The sequence below is a fragment of the Excalfactoria chinensis genome, chromosome 2, assembly GCF_039878825.1.
Source record: "Excalfactoria chinensis isolate bCotChi1 chromosome 2, bCotChi1.hap2, whole genome shotgun sequence".
NCBI lineage: Eukaryota > Metazoa > Chordata > Aves > Galliformes > Phasianidae > Excalfactoria > Excalfactoria chinensis.
Window position 1 is genome coordinate 77,836,698 of NC_092826.1, and position 19,064 is coordinate 77,855,761.

At 37.8% G+C, this 19,064-nt stretch overlaps 1 protein-coding gene across 2 annotated transcripts in view; it reads left to right on the forward strand.

The window, feature by feature from the left end:
* Positions 1-19,064, forward strand: part of GMDS (GDP-mannose 4,6-dehydratase) — a 392,147-nt gene that overhangs the window by 14,530 nt on the left and 358,553 nt on the right. The window contains exon 1 of one of the 2 annotated variants that reach the window (XM_072328599.1): positions 9,447-9,535. The exons of the other annotated variant lie outside the window; for it this stretch is intronic. The gene's annotated coding sequence lies outside the window, so the exon portion shown is untranslated. Of the gene's footprint in view, positions 1-9,446; positions 9,536-19,064 lie in introns of those variants that run through there. 2 annotated transcript variants of the gene reach the window in all.

Sequence of the window (19,064 nt, forward strand, 5' to 3'; positions counted from 1 at the left end):
TCTGGGATGTAGTTATCTTGACCTGTGAAGAACCTGAAGTGAGTAACTTTATGTGGCTCCTGGCATCTACAAAACAAACAAATCTCCGTTCAGTTTTTGAGACTGCTGTTTAAGTACGTCCATCAAGTAGCAGAGTGGTACTGATACACTTCCTTTTCCCTCCAGTCTTTGCCTGAGCTTATTGACGTCTGAAAAATGGGTGTGAAGTTTATTTGTAAATGTTTTACTATGGATTTCAAAGATATTGGTTACCATGCATAGTAGCATGCATGGCTATGTAGTTGCACCTTTAAACAGTTTAGGTAGTGAAGTGCTTGAACTACGTTTAGCTGCAAGTTATTAGGTTTCTAAGAGATTTTTGTAAGAAATTCCTTAATTAGCATAGAGACCAGACTTTCAGAATTAAACTCCAGCACACTGCTGCATATGTTAATACGTTTATCCACACTTAGTTCATTAATTACATGCAGAAGGCTGACTAATTCGATGGAAAATGATGTTGGAGTGAAGGTGATAGGAAGGGAGAAACATTAGAGAAAGAGGAAGCACAGGTGAAGCTTCTGCTTTTGCTGCCTTCTAGTTCATATATGCAGTTCACAAATAGAATATTTTTCTAAGAAAGCTTTCTTTTCAGTTAAATTTCCTTGCCTAGATAATGTGGGGCGAAAGGCATGAATGAGCTTACTGCTCCTGAGTAACGGCTAAAGGTAAAAGATGACAAATTGTTTGAAGGTATCAGTGGTTGTTTAAACAAATTCTGACCTGTTTCTTGATTTCTTGATTGTTTTTAGTACCATTGTTTTGTCATCATTCTCAGTGCTTCAGCTCTACATGACTTTTCTTTAGGCTTCTACCTTTAAACTATTTCCTGTGGTTGCTTCATGACAAGATACGAGCATTAATTAGAACTTGCAGTTGGTAATATTTTTGCTTTCATTAAGCGATCATAGCATCACTGAGGTTGGAAAAGACCTCTGAGATCACCCAGTCCAACCATCCACATATCACCAATATTAATGAGACCTTATATAGGCAGAAGGTGCTTTATGGAGTGCTGCTTTTCTGGATGTTTGCAAGAAGAACTTGTTGGAGTCCAGGCTTTTTGGGGAGCAGAATATGAAGAGGGCAAGTCAGATCTATACTCTATAAAACTGCAGTCAAATGCATTGAAGTTTGAGGTGGGCATGGAAATGTTGTCACATGGTAGGTGAAGAAACTTATATGTGGTGATATGAGCAAGAAGTTAAATAGTTGTTGAGATGGGCAAAATGGTTCAGAGAAGTGAAGAAAGTTCAGGTTCAAAATCTGAAAACAATTCTTTTGAACAAAACAGGGTTACCACTTTGCCATTATCTCTGCCTGGATTAGGGTGTTCATGATGTAGAAATCTCACTAAAGGCTGTTCTGCTTTTGTAGGATTTTATTACATGATGATGCTACCTCCACTCCTATTTTTGGATATTTTTTTTATGGGCCAAGGTGGATAAAGGGAGAGAAATAATACTCTGACCGGCTGATTATGCTGCAGTAACATGCTATGCGCTCTCCCTTTGATCCCAGTTGCAGCGTAGAGCTGTGCTTCTAGTGACACAGTAAAGTTCTCCACCTAGAGGGAGGAAACAGACTGCAGTCGCTACTGGAGCAAGGCTGACTGGCTGCCTTGGTTTGAGAGATCCACGCTTTGCATAAAAGAAAGAGTGGCATAGAGGTCGTCCTTAAGAGAGAAAATCAAGTAGCTGGTAAATTCCTTACTTAGTATTTTATTTCAAATACTTTAAAAAAAACAAATCCATCAAAACCAAGAACATTAGACTCTACTATTCAATAAGGATACAATATTCAAAAATTGCACACAAATATTAATGTTTTTCAAGTATCTGTGACTCTTTGAAATAAATTGCTTGGTCAGAGTAATTTTCTTTGCTTCATCCCTTCCTTGATTTGGGAGTGGACTTCTGAAGAGCATCTCCTTACTCTGGCTGAAGGCAGTAGTCTTGAATGTGTATCCCAGCGTGCTTTCTGAATGCATAACTGAGCTTGCAGAATGACATCGGTTATACCTAAACCTGACAATTTTAGCTTAAGTGAAAGGATATGTGTAAGAAGCAAGCAATTTTATTTCCAGTATATTAAATTTCTTCACCTTATCCTTAGATCTCCTCTCCCATTGGATCTGCTCAATTTTGAGCTTTGTTTTGTGACAACGAGCTGCCCACCTCCTGTGCTACTGATTTTTTTTGATCACTAGGAAACTTTAAGTCAGAATCACTTCTTCATCTGTGTACAAAATAAGTTGTTACAGAACAAATCTCTTGCTTTGGCTTAGTGGCAGCCTATTTTTTTTATTTTTATTTCTTAAAGAATCTTGAACATTGATGAACAGTACCAGTGTGTGTTTGTAGTTGTTTTGCTTGCAAAACCAATGCATCGTTTTGGCTCATGTGGAAAATAAATGTTACAAAGATTTTAGCTATGCCATCTTTGACAGAGAACTTAGGGGAAAAAATGAATTTAAGGAGGATATCAGCCTTAATAGGAGTAGAATGAAGTCCTTGTTTTCACATTTCTAGGAGTATTGTCACTCCTAAGTATGCAAGTTTTGCAACAGTAGCATATATAATTCCAGATTTTTTTTTTTTTTTTTTTTTTATATGAACTCAACTAGTTTTCTGTTCCAGAGTCAGTGAGAAGAGTTTATGGGTATGGATTTATGGGTATCTGGTATGACAATTACAGATATGGGAAATCTGGAGGGAACTGCTGGAAAGCATGTGATGATATTTGCTAACTGTAATATATATTTTTAAAGCTACTGTGTGTGTGATGCATTTTTTACAATCTATCGTTACATAAGTTTGAATTGCTGATGGCTCAGTCAATCCCTCAGCATGCGAGTTAATGCAGGTTCTTTGACCAGACAACATTAGTTAGACAAAGAATTAGTGTCTGCTACTGCTGTAATAGGCAAGTTTGATTGGTGGCATTATTTCCTAGGCTTGCAGAAATGTTTTGTTGAAAACTGTTTTGCTTTCTTTGTTTCTTGCCTGGCTTCTACTGTTGATTCTTGTAGTGGAAATGCTAAGTTGTGGCTTCACCCAGTGATTGAGCACCTGGTAGGAAGGCAGGGCCAACCCAGGGGAGCTCAGGTACAAGCAATGCAGCTGAGTGACCGGAAGGAGTGGCCAGGATGCACCCCTTCCCAGACCTCATTTGAAGGGTTGGCAGTGGAGGTGAGGGTATCTCACTGGAGATCTCTGCCTACCCGTGTCCTGAGGGTAAGTAGCTTCTTTCCTTTATTTCTCTGCCCAAGGCTGTTGCATTTGAGCAAATCTGCTACAGCCTGGGGCCTTGCTTCTCTGCTGTTATTGCTGTACTTTCTATCACTTTGCAATCCTAGAATTCCCCACAGTTGTCTGTTCTATAACTTTTTGGTCCCAATGAGTCAACTGTAATGAAAATCCAAATGTGAGGAGGTGGGAGGAAGTTTTACAAGGTGGCATGGTCTTAACGCTTTGAGATAGACTCAGTGGTTTGAAGCGTGGTCTCATTTTGGGACCATGGCTTTGAAGTAAGCTCAATGGTTTGGAACATGTTCTCAACATCTTATAGGACAAGGGCTTTTATCTGTTGGTCTGTATCAATAAAATTTCTTGAAAGTGACTGTCCTTAAAGTCATACAGACTTCATGCTATCTGCTGTCTGAATTCTGAGAAGGTTTCTCTCCATGCTGGCTGTGTTCCAGTCCTTACAGCTCTCCTTCTGTTAGACTCACTGTCCCTGTGGGGGTGTGAAGTATTTTTCAGGCTGTTGTATCTGACACTTGACAGAATGTATCTTCCTCAGCAAACTGGGATGAGACTGGGAAGACGGAATGAAATCTGATAGTACCGCACTTCTGGTTTTGGTGTTCTAGGTAGTTTGGATCAGGGAGAAGAACAGTGTTGTAATCTAGGCACAGTTAGAAGTGGGTGAGCGTTATTATTATATAATTATATATTATATAATAGCTTCTTGTCTGTTTTGCCTTCAGACAGGTGGCGGGATAAAAACAGGCATAGCCTTTTTCTGTGGTGCTTGTGAAATTCTTTAAGTCTTTGAGGGAGCAAAAGGCAGCCCTTGCCCAGACATCTGGAGTCTGCTGCATGCGTGGTATGAGTCTGGTAAAGAGAAATCAGATCAGAAACTGGTCTGTAGCAAGGTGGATGAAAAGAGTTTCACTGAATTGCCGTGTAAATCATATGCCTTCTTGTACGGGATGTAGAAGGAGAGCAGAGGGCAGTTTCTTTATATTGAAAGTGTAGCTGTATGCTGAGGGTTTTTAAGCCTCAAGTTTCTCCATGGATTCTTGAAGGTACTTAATACACTAGGAGAGAGGTTCCTTTAGCTGTTGCTTTAGCCTGTTCAGGACTTCACCCAACTCAGGAGCACTCAAAGATCTCTCCTCATGCTTTTGGAGAATGAGTTGAATAAAATCAAAATCACTGAGTGTATCCAAGTCTTAGTTGTTACATACTGGTATAGGAGCTCTCTGACAGACATGAGGACTCATTGGAGAGGATGTTTTCTAGCACTTCTCACCCAGGTTTTCAGTATCTATTGCTTCAGACATTAAATGGTCTTATTTTTTTTTGGTGGGGGGAAGGCCTGATAAACTTGTTGTCCATTGCTAAATAGCACCGGAGATGGTCCTTTTGTTCAGTTTAAAAACCTATTTTGCTGCTGTTGATTTACAGTATCAGAACATGAGATGTCAGTACAGCTGTGGATGCTGATGAGGAAACTGTGTCAGCACCTTGTTCTCAATCTGCCACAACTGCCTGAAGCTATTTAATGCTCTATTTTGACCATAGTTTAAAATGGAACAGCAATCATCCAATCAAAGTTGTCTGGGATGGTCTGTTTTCATAGAACTTGATTTTTGAATAGCAGCTTGTGACATTTTGTTTTTAATACTAAAAACAATTACTGCTATTTCTAATAAAAAAAGCCAACATTGTTTGTCACATTTGAAGTACACAGGCTCTGTAAATACCACATGTGCTACAATGATAACCTTCTGCTCTATGTGAATGTATTATGCCAAATATGGTCTTTGTGCTGCAATACAGTGAGTCATCTTATGACTTGGGGGTTCTTAGTACTGACCTTTCCAGTTTTGAACGTAAATGTCCTGGAAATTTCTCCTAAGTTTACTAAATGTGTTCTACTGTTGCTGTGGATCTAATCTTAGTATATTTCATCCCGGAGAATACAAAATCATTTATTCTTGCATATTGTCAGCATGGAACATAGCAAAAATTCTTTGGCTTTCACATACTTCAATTTGGAAGTGACTGTTGAAAAATGACATATTTACTCAACAGGTACTTAGGAATGCAATTCTTCAAAGTCACTTTTATATAATTATTAAGAAAAAATACGTTCAAAGCACAATACCCACATGTCATATTTAATAGGCTGCTGCATCTCATGGAGTGTTTGAGCCAGATTCAGTTCTCTGGCTGTTGCCCACCCTGTTCATTAGTGAGAGAGGAAAATGTGGAAGAGCCAGATCAAGGCCTGAAGCAGAAAGAGCACTTTATCTGCAGAGGGTAGTGAGACTGCTGGACTTTGTACTGATGGTGGGTGATGAGCTGGGCAGGAGCTTTTTAAAAAGGAACTTAAGCAATGTAATGAATAGAGTGAGTAGAAAGGCACTGCAGTTGCTGTTTTTTTTGTCTACAGAAGCTGTAGACTTCAAGATGCAGGCAGACAGAAGGACTAGAAAAGTAAGAAACAGAGAGAGCGGACTTCTTTCTCAGTAAAGTGGATGTTGAGTCCAGTTGAGGCTTCCTCTCTCAGCTTACCTGTATTCTTCTTTTCCTCTCAGCATTGACGAAGGCATTAAATGCATTTTGGTGCACACCCTTTCCTCTGTCATTAATTTTCTGTGGAAAAATCCTAGCTTCTGGCATACTTTTCCCATAGGTACCTACCTGAAGAGTCTTACTCAGAGAAACAGGCCTGTTTTGGGGGGTTATTTGAAAGATCTTTCATCCTTGATAATAATCTTCTGGTATTTCTTTCCCATGGGGCTGTAGTGCACAGTGGTGTTGGATTATGAATACAAGGCTGTGCTCCAGCGCACTGACAAGACAAGTGTTTGCTGCAGAAGTCTTAAACTTTACTGGATTAAGTTTGGCATAACTGTGCACAGATGGAGGCTGGGATTTGGAGTCTTTTCTGTGACAGTTGCAACTTGATGAGTTTGTTTCAATGCATGGTCTAATCAAACTGATGCATATCAAGAGTTTTCTGTTTTTAATAAGTGTGATTTTTAACCATGCAAATATCTGGAGCTCTGACCTATTAATGCATGTCTACTCTGAATGAAATGAGCTGTGCATGCAGGTGTTTCATCAGTTTTGATAGCATTCAGAAACTGCTTTTGGATTTATAAAGCTGAATCAAGTGATTGCAGTGTGTTGAATGTGAATAAGACCGCTTAACCACAGAAGGGGACTTTGCTCCAAATCTGGATTCTTGAGGTGAGATTGAAAATTCCCCACCAAACTAAAACTTGAGCAGCCTGTTTACAGGACGTGATGTCGGTGCTTTAGAAGACATCTTAAAAAACAAAAATTATTATGTATGTGTTAAAGTCATGGATTATTATTTTCTTTTTTTCTTTTACTGGGCATCAAAACTAGATATTTAGGTTCATAACAATTTTTTCTTTATAGAAGGGGAGCTTCATTACAAAGACTTTCTTAAATTAGTTCTTAAATGATTCTTAGACATGCAGTACCCAAACTGTTGAGGAAGCTCTAGTACAGAAATCACACAATACTTGTTGTACCTATGAATGCTGTAGGACTTCATTCAAACACAGTCAACTGATAGAAAAGGTCTCACAAAACATGTCAAAATGAAGCTGAGTAAAAGGTGGTAAGAAGAATCTTAGGCTTGATGTATTCAGAGGTTTCTTTTTTGAAGTAGCAATGGAAAACTGACTTTTCAGTTTCTAACTTAAAAGGCTAGCAATCTTCAACACCAGTTAAATATGTCCATATTAATTTGTTCTAGAGATCTGGTACTCTTTCTGTAAGAATTAGTGGAAGAGCTGCATCTTCCATAAGTCAATGTCAAGAGAATGTTTATTCTCTAGCAAATAATTCTGTTTTGACTAAAAACAAACTTCTGACCTTCTCTGGGCTTCTCAGCCAGCTGCTATTTAAATGTGTGTGCCCCTGCCTCATTAGGCAGTGCAGCTGCAAGCACTGTACTAGCCGGAAACCAGGGCATTTATGATTGAGTTCCTGTTATTGACTTGCTCGAGAGAAAATGCCAAATTCCACTGTATGTACTACAGTAGGGCCACTGTGGGAGGCTGCTGCAAATGCTTTTTTGATGTCTGTAGATGTTAGATTTTTATCTTTTAGTTTAAGGGTTATTTTCTTTACAGTTTCTTTTCGGACTACTAAGTATTCCAGGTAATTAAGAAAATGACAGACCTTAAAACAATGTGCTAGCAGACCTGGGAAATACGGAACTAGAAAAGTATCTGTAAATCTTTTTGCAATTTTGTAATTAGATGTGAGCTCTCTTCTTTTTAATACCTTTTTCTCTATGATGATGGATGTGCCAAATGAGTGGCTTATTGTGGGGTTTTTTGAAAGTGTGGTGGAGTTTAACGAAATGATCAGCAATCTAGGATAATAACCGCTAGGAATGTAAAGCGCATTTGTGACAGCATTGTGCTTATTACATATGAATCATTAAAACATAAATTCATGAATGGCTCAAGGTATGCTTCTTTTAAAGACTATCTGTACTGGATACTATCTGTAGCTTTCATATAATAATAATGCTAGGTTAATATGATCTTTTCTATATTGAATATTATGTACCTCATTGTACATGTGTCCATTTTTTTTTTTTCTTGGAGTAGTATGCTAAAATTCCTTAAAATTGAAATTGCTCCTGATTGATCTAAATGTTTTTCCTTCCTTCAAAGCTTCTCCATGAGAAAACAATTTATAGTTGTAGCAAACTGGGGTTCCTAGTATTGTACCAAAGTCTTTGTTTGTGGATGTGCTTTCTAACAAATCCAAATGTATTAAGATTTTATTCTGCCTGTACCTTATTTTCTTCTTATTGGGATAGTAGGCACCTTAGGAAATGAGAAACTTTGTTGCTTACATTGTGATGGAACCTTGGTTTCGATTGTGCAGTAAAGGCCATTGACTTTTGTCAAACACTTAGGATTTTATTTTATTTTTATCCCTGTACTCATTACTCCTTTAGAAAATGAGTTAATTATCAAGGCCTATTAAAAATATATACTGTGTATAAATGCATACAGGCTATGAATTAGTAGTTCTCTGCTTCTTTACTCCATGATTATATTTTCCTGTGACCTGTGTCAATGTGGACTCAGTTAAATATAAGAAACAGCAATTGGAAATCCTTTTATTAGCACCAGTTTTAACTTGCCTGGGGCAGAGAGTGAAGGTAGGAGTTCAGGCGCTGGGCTTCAGCCAAAAACAGAAGGGAAGCATACTGCCTATCAGGTAATCACTGGTATTAAGTGTGGGCAGGGGGCTTTTTCCATAGTCTGCTTCATTGTCTATAGCAGCGGTGGCTCTTTCCAGGTCCATTGTTCTGAGTGAAATCTTCCTGCCAAAAAAAGTGACTGCTGGTCTTTTTCTTCATGTTTTATAGATTGGAAGGCTTATTTTTCCTCCAGATTTTCTATTCAGGGTCACTCCCAGTTCTTAAAGAACTTGCAATTGAACTGAAGTCTAATGGACATGAAGAATATACTCTTAAGATGCTGCTGTTGAGCAGGTACTGTCCCAGGTACCTAGCCAGCAGCTTCCGTGAGTTTATAGACTTCCTACTGTCTTTCAGATATGTAGCTATCACTGCTTTAATTTATGAACTTAATCTAGTAATGAAACTAATTAAAGGGCATTTGTTGTATAGAAACAAATAGATATATGTAAGGGAAACTGTTGATCACAGACTTGAACCTCTGATTAACCATCTGAGGCAAGCAACAAGTCAGCTGTGGTGATCCACATGGGACTGATGAAACACAGATGGACATGCACCTCATGATTGCTTGACTCCAGTAACACCAATCAAGCACTGGCCCATGGAAAACCATGAACTTCTATCAGTCATCGCTTGAATTGTGTCAACATGCATTGCGGCAGGAATTTGTATAAGCGTTGTGATATGTTGAATCTCTGTAATAAGGAAAAGCTCGCCTAATCATTGGTTCACGCTGTGAAGGGGTGAAGTGTAAGGGAAACTGTTGATCACAGCCTGAACCTCTGATTAACCATCTGAGGCAAGAAACGAGTCAGCTGTGGGAGCACAAGTGAAAGTAATTCAGCTGTGCTCCTGGAAGGGGTGGACCTCTCCCAAATCCCATTTAAGGTAGCACCACTAAGGTAACATCTCTTTCTGGAGATTGTTCCTTTGTAGAGTTCTTGTGGTGATCCTCAACATCAGTAAGCATTCATCTTGACTGAAGGCCTCAGAGTTGGTGAGTCTTTTCCTTAGATACCCTCTGGCTATCTATTTACAACTATACTTGTATTATTCCAACTGTACATAACTATACTTGTATTATTCCAACTCTGCAATACATAGATGTAAATTATGTTAAAATTTAAATAAAAGTTTACCACATTTAAGAAGAGAAGCAGCACTCTTGTTAGTTTTTGGGAAAAATAGTTTTTTTTTATGCACAGGCATTGAAGGAAGAGAACTAAGGCACCAAGTGGTTGGTTTTACCCTCCACTCTACAGGGCAGTTAATCTACCCTAAAACAACCTTTTTTTTCTTGCTGTCCACTCTTTGCACTGTAAAAATGGAAGTAGGGCTGTCTTGCAACCAGCAGCCAGTGCAAATTCTGGGAAATCAGTTATTCAAGCAGATTTATCATTGAAGCTGGATTCTTAAAGCTGTTAAAAATTTCTGTACTTACACTGAACTTTCCACTTCCCCCTATTTTTCCTTCTTGGAAATAGTAGCTACCTGCACCTTCACTAGAAGGCAAATAAAACAAAGTAGAAAATGTCACAGAGCGGTTATTCCTAGCATAAGCTTATCTGTAAGTCAAGGTAGATTTTTAATAGCAGGTGTTGGTACTCATAACGGTAGTCTTGTTATCAGTGTACCTTGTTTCTGTTTGCTGTGTGCTTGGACGCAATTAATGCCACCTGTTTGGTGTTGTGTAGGAGGAAGACTCTAGGTCCAGAGGGTTGTGTAACACTTAATCTCTGTCCTGTGTTGTGGTATTTTAAAGATAAATGTCTTTAAAAAAAAAAAAAAAAAAAAAAAAAAGAAAAAACAAGAAAAAACTATACATGCTTTTCTAAAGATCTGTTAAATAATATTTTGATATAAAGAAATAACTCACCTAAGTCATTGCCTAAACTATTGAAGCTATATTATGAGGTGATCTGGGGATATACAACAACCAAGACCCAAAGGTTGGTTTAGCAGAGATATGAAATCTTCAGAAATAGTAGCAGGGCTACTAAAATGTTAAGAACTTCCCTGCACTGGGGAAAAAGCTCATGAATTTCAGCTTAATTAAAATGAACTGAAAATTGTAGTGGTTGTCTGTAACCCTTCATTTTTGTCAAAGCAGGGCAGTGTGCAATGGGAAGATTTGTGCTGGGTTTTAAGTATGTTATTGGTGCCAAAAAGCATTAAAAAAACCAAAACTCATTAAAGTATCAAGTTTGACTGTCTTTGTGTTCATGGCTTAGAAATGTACATATTTTTTTCTTAGGAAACTCATTATTTCTGAAACATTTCTGTTTTTTGAAAGGAGTACTACACCCTCTAAGCAAATTTAGACCCTTTTGCTCTTGGATGTGTTGTCTTTATCTTACTAAGATCAGTAAAATAGGGTAAAAGAACATTGATAAGTACAGAGAAAGATATTGTTCTGTAAGCAAACGTGCTATAGAGACATCTCATGACAGGAGGAAAATAATCCACCTATTTTCTGCAATGGCTTTTCTTGCTTTATACGATAGAGAACCTTCTCCAAGATTTTATCTGGGATTGGTTACAATCCTTCCTCAGACCATCTCACAGCCTTTAATCTTAAGACTGTAAAAGCGGATTTGATTATTATTTTTTTAATTTTATTTGCTTTTGTAAGATTTTTGAACAGTTTCAGTGAGGTAAAGATATAAAAATAGCCAAATGCTTGTCGTTTGAGTGGATCATAAGTACTTGTAAAGAGTATCTCAATGACTTTATTTTTGACAGTGCTTTCAGATAATACGAGGTTCTGTGCAGACTGATTTTTCTGTTGTAGACTGCTAGTAGAACCCAGATAATGTACTGAAACAACTGTAGTTGTTTCAATAGTATATATATATGGTATAGCATTGAAATTTAGTTTCTGAAGGGAAAATTTTCTTCAGAACTGTTTGTTTATTTAGGAGTGAAACAGGATTATTTGTATGAACTAAGGCTATTGGTATGGTATATTCTGAGACAAAGGAAAATAATTTTATCATCCACTAACTAGGTACTTAGATGAGTAGTTAGAGATGATAAATTCAATTTATATTTGTTCACTTATGTGATTCCAGCTGTGCAAGCTTGAAACTTGTTCCAGAACAGCAGATAACCTGTGACTTGGGTTGTCTCCTGCTAAATTTTCAGATCTGAAGATTGCCTTGACTTGGTATAGTCATCCCAGTCAGATAAGAGATGATGCTATCAAAGACATGCTGCCCCAAGTACTTAATGGCGGGAAGGACCCTGAAGCTGAACTCCATATACTAAATCAAACCTTCACAGTATTTTTCTTTTCCTGGTGAAACACGCTCTCCAGTGTGTTCCCATGAAACCTTAGTCAGAACTCTCCTTGTAAAAACTCATTTGGTTGTTTGGAAGGCTCCTAACTAGCTCAAGTAGAGCTATTTCTGTATCAAGTAATAAACCCAGTATTACAGAGAGACAGTGAGAAGTGGTGCTTTTTCACAGAAGTAGGAGATCATTTTTACTACATTTAAAACCTCTCAATTTTTCTGTCAGAATACAATTAAGTTATTCAACCAAATGACTCTATCAAGGCTGGAAGCTGTTGACAACTTGGGTTAAGACAAGTCCCTACTGTTAAGCGGTTATCTCTGCCAATAAATGTGACTGTTCAGTTTTGTTACCTTTTACAACTTCTATTAAATACAGGGAGAGGCTGAGCACCGTTTATAACCAAATTATCTGAGACTTTTGTTGTCCTAGAAGTGAACACAATTTCTGTGGTGTTCTAAAAAAAACTAACACACTACCACCATTTTCAAGTAATATTTGATATGGGAATAAGAGTAAAAGGTCTAGAAAATATGGAGAGAGTTACTCTCCCATGCATTGGGAGAAGTGTGATGACTGTGAGTCATTTTCCCTCGCTATAAACTGATTTTTTTCCCCTTTATTTATAGCAGCAAAGTATACCCTAGATATTATGCAACCCTACCAATAAAGACCAGATCTGTGGCCCAGAATATTAGTCTTGAAGTGTTATCTTTCATTCTCACTACAAAAGCACTTCTAAACTGTCATTTTTAATGGTCCATGAGTTGTTAGCAAGTTAGCTGTTATGTCTTGAAGATATTTATCTGGTAAACATACTGTTACAGTGCTCTAGCAGTGTGTTGGACACTACATAATGTACAACCCAAGCATGGTCTTAATAAAATGGCTAGTTTAAATGCCATATGTAATTTCAGAAACAGCTAAGACACTTTAAAAAGAATTACAGGTTTGACAGGTCCCTTGGGGGCAGATTTCACTTGACTAAAAAGTATCCTACCGCTTGTATAAAACAGCTTGTCTTTAATTTGAGCTGTCCTTATCAGATTCTTGGCAAAATGTTTTTATGAACAATTGCAATAAATGTACTGAGAGAACGGTTCACAAATGCATTGACTTGGGACTATACTAAAGCTCCTTTGCCAAATTGTCTTTGGTCTGCCAATGGGAAAACTTGTTTCTAGTTTTCTGTATTCTTTATTATGGAATAAAATTACTTCTCAGTGTTAAAACACTTCAGTTGAAAGTAAATATGTATTGCCAGCCTTAGCTGGCTTCTCTCAAATTACACTTGAAAAGTAGAAATTGGGAAGGTTTTTTCTTTATGTCAATGCAGCTGATACATTAAAATGAAGTGAAAAGTAACTGTAGTACTAAAAGCCTAAGTCTAATGCTGGAGTTTTCTTTAAAAGTTGACCTGTGCTCATGCCACGGTTTACCACAATGGCTTATTCTCTGATTGACTGAGGAAATCAGCATGTTACTTGGGCTCCTTTATTATTACTTTAATGATGCATAAGCTTGAAGAAATGGTGCTCATGTACAGTTACTTTTGTACTTAACAAAAAAAACCAACACCCAAAACCACAAATATACATGTATGCTGAGCTTCCCCCACTCCTTAGAGTTCTGTGATTTGATCACATTCTTAGTGAATGTCAGTACCGTATAGATCATATAGCCATGGGACTGCTTAGCTCAGGATAATTTAAGATTATAGATTTTCTTGTTTGTTCCTTTTAGTAAAAAATAAATATAAAAAGTCTGAAATCTTCTCAGAAGTCTGATACCTTTTACTTGTCAACCATGTGTTGCTTGTTCTTTGTAGTTACATTGAGGTCATAGTTAAGAGAACACAGGCATAGGGATTGTTGGACTACAGCTGGTGTCTGCAATTCGTGTTTTTTTTTTCTTAACACTTTAATGCTGAACCCATGTGCAAATACATGCTGGTGTTAGCATGTGAGCCTTGCAGCATTGTTATGTGGTTTTGTATGCAGGTACTTCTGCAGAGAACTTCAGTTTGTGATGCTATTCATCAAACCATAACTTTCCATCAAACATGTCATAGGAAAATCTCAGTTATGGAACTCGAATGATAATTCTCATAATGTCTACAAAAACTTAACAATGGATAAATATATAAACATGAGAAGCATGACTACAATAGAAGACTATGTGGCATTTTTATGTAAAACAAGTCATTAAATTTACCATACTGAAGCAGTTGAGGGAGGAAAAAAGTAGTTTGTATTTACAGGCTTGGTTTCATGAATAAAGCTACTTGTATGAGTCTCAAAAATGTTAGATAAAAGAAGTTCCTGGCACTTGTTATTCTTTAATTGAAATTGAAAAAGTGTTGTGCTCTTTTTAAATTGGATGTCTAGACAGGAGAGATGCATTTCCTCTTACTGAAGAGAGCTGAATATTCTCTAAAACAAGATTAGAGGCTGTTCTGAAACAGCTGATTCACATCTCATCTGCCTGCAAAGTTAACAGGAGTTTTTGTGCTGCCTAATTACTGTGTGTAGAGACCCTGTGTGTATAAGCCCTTTCCTTCCTGAGCGATGCTATGATCTGAATTACAGACTTAAAACCTAACTTCATGTGTTGCCTGAAAGCAGCTTTCACAATGCCTGTCTGTGTTTTGATTGTGGGAAGCACTGATATGTTTTGCAAGAAACCAGTTGAACTTAACCTTTACCAAAAAATGAAGCTATGTAGGTGAATGAGTGTATTTGCACTGAATCCTGGTATGGTATTCAAAGCCTGTCTTCCAAAGAGTTTCAGCTTGGGATTAATCTACCAGCATGTCAGAGTTGTCTTTCTCTGCTTTGTTACTGAATGCTCCTTACTCATTTTGATAATTCTGTCCAATTTGTACCATTACTTCTACAACTAAACAGGAGATACAATTTCTTTGAAGGTACTGACTGGTAGCCTGACATCTTAACACTTGTATTCATATAAAAGTATGCCCTCTTTCAATGTTGTTTTTTTATTACTTCAGGAGCAAAACAGTATGGAATCCCAAAGTTGATATATTACACAGTCTTTACTTAACATTCATTACTCATTTTTATATTCATTTTGATTTGCTCTTAAATACCAGCATAAAGCTTGTAAAGCATCCTGCTCACATAAGATGAACAAGCAACTTTAGGTTTAATTTAAGCATTAAATATCAGAAGTTGGGCAAATTGTCCAAGCCAGGTGATTACAGAGATGTTTAATGTCTGATTTAATAAAAATAAATAGATATCGTTCTATTACCCATAGTATAGGTGTTTCAGGGAGGAATCTCCTATGTCTAATCCTAATGATGCTACTTACCAGTAGTTCAGATTACTGTAGAAAGACTATAAAATCATATAAGGCCTTGTAAGTCTTCATTATATCTGAACTTTTAGTGCTGATGTAAAGCACGTGGCTTGCAGGTACTGTGTAGAAATGGACCATGTTGTTTGTCCAGAAGTTGTGTGTTGTACTTCCCAGATCTTATCTGTCAGGTCTGGTCCTTTTTTTTTCCCTGTGGCTTCTTTTTCTTTGGAAATAGTTCTGAAGAGTCCAGAATGGTTTGCAGTTGGCGTGGTGGTATCTTCTTATTCTTCACATTATATACCAACAGAAGAAATTTATGACTAGTATGTGTAGCATACAGTGATGAACAAGGATCTAAATCCCTTTACTTGTTAGATGCCCTGTGTGTGCAGGTTCTAGAGAGTTCATGTGTATGTATTTTCTTGATATGCCACTCGTGCTCGGAGGTTTTATGTAGTAGCAATGCTACATTTTATTTCATGTTTGTTTTACTGTGTTTAATTTTATTAAGCCAACAATTTCACAGCCAACCTTGGATCACAGAGCTCAATTTCAGAGATAATGTATGACTACATGAACATTCTTTCATGTGAAAATATTCTTCATAAAATGTAAGAATGCCTTTTCTTAAACGTAATCATTTTGGAGAGGAATTTACTCATCTCGCTAAGCATTATCCCAAATGATATGGACCACAACTGTTTTGTCTTAAGGGTTTGCATATGTATAGCCCAAATTTGGATTTTAAGGACTTACGTGGTAGGTTACTTTGTGGGGAGCTATTGGCTGAAATCACCAGTTGTTTAAACAATTCAACTGATGCTAGCTGTTAGATGGTCTTACGTAGTTTAACTTCAAAAGTTCATGTTATCTAAAGGGAGTACTGCTTTGTGAGCATGCTGGCTTTTTTGCTTTCTACGTGCCTGTATCTCAGCCTGAATTGGACAGACCCAGAAAATCACAGTATTGTTGAATACGTGTAGTGTTGTAGTGTGAGAAATATGCCACAAGGTGGCTCAACTATATAGTGCCTTAAGCATTTCCAGTGTTTTTGGTTCATCTCACACCGTGGTATTTCTAATGTAGAAACACTTATTCTGTGTAGTGCTGCAACCTGCTATTAAGTTTCAAGGAATTGTTAGTTCAACGTATCACTAATCATTGTGTTGCACTAATGTGGAGACAGCAAGGTGTTCCTGTGTGTACTCTCTGAATGTGCAGTTACAGCAGGCTTGTATTTTAGTCAGATTTCTTGGAATTAGTGAGTAGGAGTTGGCTTGCTGTTTGTAAGGAGAGAAATGGAAGTCCTGGTATTTTTATGATGCTGAAATATGAGCTCTTCCCAAAGAATTTCAAACTAAAATGACCATACGGCTACACAAAGGAACGTATTTGGTATCTTAATTTTTCTTAGTGTTCATGCAACCAGAAAGTTACTCACCTAGTTTTGAAATAAAAGTGGAAAGTTCTCAGAACAAGATCTTACTGCCCGCATCAATTTTAGTTGGACTCAGTAAGATTTCTTCATTCTAGCTTGGGTATCAGTAAGAACCTTAAAATATGGGCTAGGATGCATGAAGGAAGCTAATACTGCTAGTGTGGAGGTAGAGGGTGCATGGGAGGGCATGAGGTTTGTTGTTGAGAAGGTGGTCCTAAAGATCCAGGAAAAGCTGAATGTTTTCATACTAGGGTGCAGATCTTCTGCATCATGTGAAAATACAGCTTTACACTGAGAAGTCTTTGGTTTCCTTCTACTGTTTGATTAATATAGTCACCTCCTATCAGTGCATGAGTAAGTACATGATGACCTGCCTGTCACAAACTGCCATTCTTGGGACTAGGAATACAGGCCAGAACAAGTCTGACTGAAAGATCCTGACACAATGTGATTACCCACTAAATCTGGAACTGTTTTGATTTGTAGTTGACTATTAGGTCTTTATAGCCGATGGAAAATGAAGCTAATATTCTTTTTTCCTGTGTAGCAGTGGAAAAGGGTCAGTTTAATCAAGTGATTACATCTTATTGACTACCATTTAAAAAGAAAAAGAAGAATGATTTAAACTTGAGAAGAGGACCAGCAGAGAGATGTACTGGGTGGTAAAAGTGCTCTGCTGTTGTTCTAACAATCAGCAATGGTGGACATGTTTCATTAAAATCACACTGACGTGGCACGTTAGAGGTAGACTCAGAAACAAGTGCTTACTAATCTGTTTTCATTTCTGGTACTAAATGCACATGCAGTGAATATCTGGAGTTCATCCAGCAGCAGCGAGGGCTATTTTTAAATAGAAGTCTTCCTGAAGTAGTGAAAGCTTGGGTTCACTTTACTACTTTTAGTGTAATTTCACACCTGGAAATGTTGAAAAATGCAGGGAGGGCTGCACAGTAAAAGGCAGGTCTTACTTAGCCCTGTAGTGGCTTGCTGGCAGGTAGTTGAAATACATGCACCTTGGAAATTAAGAATGATTCTTAACAGCAGCTTCTAGCAGAGTGTTGCAAGAGTTTCTCTTCAGGTCATGAAGGTTTTGTCCAGCACAGTGTCAGCATTTAAGAATGATTGTGGTGCCTCAGCCAATTGTAGTCTATGAAAATTGCTTTGGCAACCACGATATTTAAATGTCCAAAAACACTGGTGGGCCTTGTCGGAACTTGAAGCAGGGAATAGTTTTCCAGAACTGGAACCACTGAGGTGGAATCTTGTTTAAACATACGTGCTCATCTGCCCTTTGTAGAGAACTAGTTAGCAGTGATATCAGTAGCAGGTCTGTAGTTGTAGGAGGTGGGTTCAGGGTGCTTAGTTCTACCTTTCCAAGTGTGAACAAAACCTATGAGGAAATAAAGGTCTGGTCAACACCAAATTGTACCAGAGCTGCTTTGCTTACAAGCTGTGGGTTTTTTTTTAAAGAAAATTTTTGCCTTTTGAACTAGCAATTTTTTCCTTTTGTGGTCCTGTGCACTTGAATCTCCTCCTCACAGCATAATAAAGGATCTTTGGAAGCGGCACCATATTAAAGGAAAGGGGAAATGCTGTGTCTAGACTAAACCACAGCTCTTCTCCCTCTGACGTGGCTAATTCCACCCAACCCAAGTTTGTAATGGAGGGACTGGTGATGTGGTTGAAGGCTGGGGGGTTACATTAAATGCTCACACAAAATGGAGGCAAGGCCAGACATGTCTTGTATTTGACCCTGTGTAATCAATCATGTTTGTCCCACCAATGAGTGGGTCTTCGCTCTTGCTTGGGCAAGTAAGAAAAATATGGACTCCAATGGAAGTAAAGGGAAGTGGTCTCTTAACATAACTTCACAAAGTTGCGGAGAGGTTTCAGCTGAAATATTTGAAAGGTAAATGGTTTTATATTTTAATCTGACATGACAGAAAGGGTTTCCTTTCCCCAACCCTCCAGTATGAAGTCTCTTTAGCTGGAAGCTGCTTGGCAATACTTAAGAGTTAAGCATCCAACAAAGCCTCAAATCACTATTTCTTTGTATTAGAATATGTCACAGTAATATTGCTTTATTCCATGTAATTTAAACTTAGGAATCATTCGTCTCCTCCCCTCCCTTCCATTCCCTTCCCCCCCCCCCCTTGGCTTGTAGCCACTATGGCCCCTGTGCAATTCTTGAACAGTGTTCTGCTAGCCAGACTACTTCAAATTCATCACAGAGTTGGATGAAAACATGTATGGTGTTAGGGTATCATTTTGACTTCTAGTCCTTAATCATTATTGTCGGTTTTGCATTTGGGACAGATTTTGAACTTTGATAACGATAGAGAGATTTCTATTTGTTTTAAAGTGTACCACTTTTTCTAAGAGAGACAGTTAAAAACCTAAACTTGGAGGAACAAATAGGATTTCAAGATCCCTAATTTGAGCATACCAGAGCATTTACTTCAGGCCAGTAGTA